This window comes from Narcine bancroftii, chromosome 4 (assembly GCF_036971445.1).
Source record: "Narcine bancroftii isolate sNarBan1 chromosome 4, sNarBan1.hap1, whole genome shotgun sequence".
NCBI lineage: Eukaryota > Metazoa > Chordata > Chondrichthyes > Torpediniformes > Narcinidae > Narcine > Narcine bancroftii.
In genome coordinates, this window is record NC_091472.1 from 250814344 (window position 1) to 250819934 (window position 5591).

Genomic DNA, 5591 nt, shown 5'->3' on the forward strand with positions numbered 1-5591 from the left:
CATAATTGAGGGGCCGTACACAGCCTTTAGAGTCTCGTAGATCCGGTACCGCACGGATGGCAGTCTCTTCAATCTGAGGCGCCTGCAAGCTCACACCAAGACACAAGAGAAACTTGTCCGTGAACTACTCTTTGCAGACGATGCCGCTTTAGTTGCCCATTCAGAGCCAGCTCTTCAGCGCTTGACGTCCTGCTTTGCGGAAACTGCCAAAATGTTTGGCCTGGAAGTCAGCCTGAAGAAAACTGAGGTCCTCCATCAGCCAGCTCCCCACCATGACTACCAGCCCCCCCACATCTCCATCGGGCACACAAAACTCAAAACGGTCAACCAGTTTACCTATCTCGGCTGCACCATTTCATCAGATGCAAGGATCGACAATGAGATAGACAACAGACTCGCCAAGGCAAATAGCGCCTTTGGAAGACTACACAAAAGAGTCTGGAAAAACAACCAACTGAAAAACCTCACAAAGATAAGCGTATACAGAGCCGTTGTCATACCCACACTCCTGTTTGGCTCCGAATCATGGGTCCTCTACTGGCACCACCTACGGCTCCTAGAACGCTTCCACCAGCGTTGTCTCCGCTCCATCCTCAACATCCATTGGAGCGCTTTCATCCCTAACGTCGAAGTACTCGAGATGGCAGAGGTCGACAGCATCGAGTCCACGCTGCTGAAGATCCAGCTGCGCTGGATGGGTCATGTCTCCAGAATGGAGGACCATCGCCTTTCCAAGATCCTGTTATATGGCGAGCTCTCCACTGGCCACCGTGACAGAGGTGCACCAAAGAAAAGGTACAAGGACTGCCGAAAGAAATCTCTTGGTGCCTGCCACATTGACCACCGCCAGTGGGCTGATAACGCCTCAAACCGTGCATCTTGGCGCCTCACAGTTTGGCGGACAGCAACCTCCTTTGAAGAAGACTGAAGAGCCCACCTCACTGACAAAAGGCAAAGGAGGAAAAACCCAACACCCAACCCCAACCAACCAATATTCCCCTGCAACCGCTGCAACCGTGTCTGCCTGTCCCGCATCGGACTTGTCAGCCACAAACGAGCCTGCAGCTGACGTGGACTTTTTACCCCCTCCATAAATCTTCATCCGCGAAGCCAAGCCAAAGAAAGAAGACACATAATTAGAATGAACTTTTAAGCATAGCATTGAGCTGATAAAATAAAAATTGTTGTTGGTGGAATGAAACTTCATGCTCGAGTCAAGTTTATAGTCCTGTGATTGCACAAGTACAATCTAATGAGTGTTCTTCGGTCTTTGGCGCAAAACACGCAGACACGCAACCAGACATAACAGATGGACAAATGCTACATATGTAGGGCAAATATTCAGATATACAAATAAATTATTGTTTTGTGAATAAGAGAGTCTCTGACGTTTTGTGTGAGCAGTTCCTTTCATCATTCAACACTCTCACTGCCCGTGGGAAGAAACTATTTCTCAGCTTGGTGGTGCTGGCTCTGATACTCCTGTATCACTTTCCTGATGGGAGCAACTGAAAGATGCTGTGTGTGGGGTGGAAGGGGTCCTCGATGATTTTTGCGCACCTTCTTCAGACAAGGATACCAATAGATGACGTTGATGGGGGAGGGAGACACAATCATGTGGTCCTGTGGATTGATCTATGACAACAACACCCTGAGCTTAGGCATAGTTATAGATAAGGATAAAAGCTGATATAATGGGAAAGTGTTTAATTAGGGAAGGGCTAATTATGATGGGATGAGGCAAGAACTAGCAAGAGTAAGTTGGAAACTGGCATTCAAGGGAGAAAATACCGACCTAATGTGGAGGAAGTTTAGGAACCACTAGAATAGTCCCATTGGGCAGGGAAATGATGGTTGGAAAAGGGAACTGTGGTTGACAAACAAGTCGGGAAACTAGTCAAAAGGAAGAAAGAAGCATACATTATGTATAGGAAACAGGAAGGACTCTTGAGAAGGAGCTTAAGAAAGGACTTGGGAGAGTTCGAATGGGGCATAAGAAGGCTTTGGCATGTAAAATTGAGAACCCTAAGGCATTCTGTGTATGAGAAGAATAGAAAGATAATTCGAAAGAAGGTGGGGCTACTAAAGGATAAAGGTGTGATAGTACAGGATCCTATCACCAATGTATATATTTGTATATATTTACATATAGCGATAGTGATTGGCTGAGAGCTGAAGCCACACCTACTGGCAGGTCATAAAGGGATGCTCCTAACCAGACCCAGGACAGTCTGGACTGGTTGACCTCGATGTAATATGCTCCAATCTTGTGTTAATTCAAGCCTTGCCTTGAGTCAACAAATCTTTGAGTCATTTGACGCGATACAGGAGACAACATTTGTCTGAAAGTGGAGGAGGTTGGAGACGTCCTTAATACTTTGTTTCAGTATTCACAAAAGGACCTTGATAAGGGCGAGGACTGAATAGAACAATATCAGATTAATCAATTTGAACTTAGAAGTAAAAACACAAAGGTAGAGAAGCTCAGCTGGTCGAATGGTGTCCTTTGTGTGGCGGGGGTGGGAATGCAGGATCGACAGCGGACTTGAGTCCTTCATCAAGGTATCTATTCCAGGCCTTGCATTTGGCCCTTGCAGGGATCTCTGGTACCTATGCAGCACTGACTGTGGTCTCTCCACTTCTCCCTGACTTGATGAAGGGCTCAAGCCCAAAATGTCGGTTGTGTATTTTTGCCCTTTGCTACATGGAGGACATTCTTGACCTAATGTGTGAACTGGTGACCATTCACCAAAATGAACTTGGCTGGACTAACCATCTCAATGGCAGGAGGTGGAGTTGAACTGAGCAAAGTTGACTTCTAATTGGTTAAGCTAGTGTATCTCCATCAATCGTAGCCCTGCAGGATTGGACATGCCCCCCTCCCCCAACAGACATAACCATGGGAGCCATTGATGCCTCCCAACATCTCAAAGATTGCCATGGATATTGTCTGAGTGGACTTTTGTAAACCCCATGCATGGGGCAAGCAAACATGTTGTTGAATTGCACTGGTTGCAGTAAGGGTGGGCATCTCATCAGCTCTGGGGAAAGGGGCAAGGAATCCTGCAGAGGGCAAACAAGAGTAACTGATACTGGAACAGTTTCTAGTCCAGTCACATAAATAAAAAGTCAGAAGGAAAGGAATCTCAAACAAAGCATGTCACAACAAGAGAATTGTGCCTTGGCCTTAAACTGTGGAGAACTCGGTGGTAACCAAGTGACCTCTTTTCAACTGTTTAGTGACTCCTTTGTCCCTTTCTAGAGAGATGTGAATGCACGGAGTAACTTGGGGAGGAGGATGTGGAGAACGGGTGGTGCATTCAGTCCGGTGTTTCCTCGATGTATGTGCACATCTTTTGTCCAACGTGCCCAGTTGAATGTCTGGCCATGGAGACTCGTCTGTGCCGGTGTGGACACTCTTTCTTCCCCACCCACCCCCCCCCCCTGCCTCCGTTGTTGCCAGTCCCATCCTGGGTTTGTCACGGCGTTTGCACTGCCCTTGTCTCCACTGCAGCACTGTCAGTCCAACCTAACCTTGCCCCACTTTCCCTTCTGTCCTCCATGCTCCAGAATCTGTAATCCACATCAGCCCGATGCGCGGCAATGACGTCAAGACAGCATGGGCAGAATTAGATCACTAGGAGCCGGCGTTCGCTAGTAGATGGCTATCAGTCAGCTGGCATGTTCAAGTGCCAAAAAGCCATCCACTCTGTGGCCAGATAAATGTGCCAGCTGCACTCTCCAAGCCAGAACTGCCGGCACATGATCTTCATGGGAACACCCAAAAAGCCTAAAAGAGGAGGAAAGGTTGGATGCTCTTTAAAAGCATTTAAGATCAAATCCCAGGGGCTGGATGTGATATACCCCAGGTTGCTCTGGGATGTGAGTGAAGAGATGGCTGTCGCAGTAGCTATGACCTTTGCATCTTTGGTCACGGGGAGGTGCTGGAAGATTGAAGATTGGAGAATGGCAAATGTGATTCTCTTGTTTAAAAATGATAACAGGGATAATCCTGGAAATTATGGACGAGTGAGTCTTGTAACAGTGGTGTGCAAACTGTTGGAGAGGATTCTTAAAGATAGGATCTATGAGCATTTTGAGAAGTACAGTCTACTCAAGAATAGTCAGCATGGCGTTGTGAAGGGAAGGTTATGTCTCATGCACCTAATTTTTTTTGAGGTGACAAAAGAAATTGAGGGTAGGGTTGTAGATGTGGTCTATATAGATTTTAGTAAGGAATTTGATAAGGTCTTCCATGAGAGACCTGTTCAGAAAGTCATGAGACCTGGGATATTGTGACAGTATTTAGGGGTGGTTTGGGAGGAATTATTAGAGCAGCTTGCGTGCACACATTTTAAAATGGAATATTTGCAGGACTTTTGCAGAATGCATTTTGCAGGAGGCAACAAAGTATCGACAGCAGCTTGCCTGGGAGAGCATGTGATTTTGTAGGCAGAGGAGAAGAGTTTTGCTCTCAGAGTGGGAGGGTGTGAAACAGAGAGAGGAGACAGAAATCAGTTGCAGAAGGAAAGCTGCCTGATCAAAGGAGGAGATTGATGGTCTGAAGGGGGGGGGGGGCGCGAGATTTGAAGTGATGGATTTTGGAAGGACAAGCCAGAAGGTTGAGTACAGGGTTAATGGTTAGTTATTAAAGAGTATGGATGAACAGAGTGACCTTGGTATCCAAATCTATACATTTTTCAAGGATGCCCAGCAGGTTGCTAGGATAGTTAAGACCTATGGGATGTTGGGCCTCATTAATAGGGGGATTGAGTTCAAGATTTAAGAATTAATGTTGCAACTCTACAAATGTCTGAGACCATATTTGAAGTGTAATGTTCAATTCTTTTTCCTTCCTTTGTAGGAAGGATGCAAAGTCTATGTAGAAGGTGCAAAGGAGATTTACCAGGATGTTACCTAGATTAGAAAACAATTCCTATGAGGCAGCAGAGCTGGGACTTTTCTCTTTGGAGTGCAGAAGGATGAGTGAAGACTATAGAGGTCTACAAGATTCAGAGCATTATTACATCACAGACCAGCAGCAAAATAAATCATCATTACACTGTTATTATTTTTCTTTAAAAACAATATATTAATAACTGCTAATATAACATATTAATTGACTCTATGTGCAAGAGTGTGTGTGTGTGTGTGAGAGAGATGCACGTGAACAATTGTCACAACTCCCCTTCCCCTTGCATAGGGGAAATGAAACATGTGACTTCCACGATGCTGCCACAACCCAGTTACAGGTCAGTCGAAATAACCTTTTCTTTGGTCACGCCATGGCTCAATAATTCCCCTGACAGGGAGAATCAGCCAAATTGTCCATTTTCACAGTCACTCCACCTCAGTGTTCCATGAGACAGCTGGCAGTCAATAATAAAAATGCTGTTTCCTTCAGAGTTCCACTCACATAACTCTCACCACTTGTGTCCCTGGATAAAACAACGAATGTTCTTTCTCTTTAGAGTATCAACTTTGGGTATAGTCTGTACTAGATGTTGTCACTGTGAATGCTTGCAGCTGGTACTAGCCCTTAAAGTGACACTAAATAAAATTGGAGCTCGTAATAGGCCGAGATAAAGTGG

General features: G+C 45.7%; 1 long non-coding RNA gene across 1 annotated transcript; it reads left to right on the forward strand.

Annotated features, from left to right (window-relative positions):
• The first annotated feature begins 2230 nt into the window (after nt 1–2230).
• Nucleotides 2231–5068, forward strand: LOC138760094 (uncharacterized). The gene is made up of 2 exons (XR_011355396.1): nt 2231–2357; nt 4865–5068. It is a non-coding gene; the product is annotated as an uncharacterized lncRNA (long non-coding RNA).
• The last annotated feature ends 523 nt before the right edge of the window (nt 5069–5591 follow it).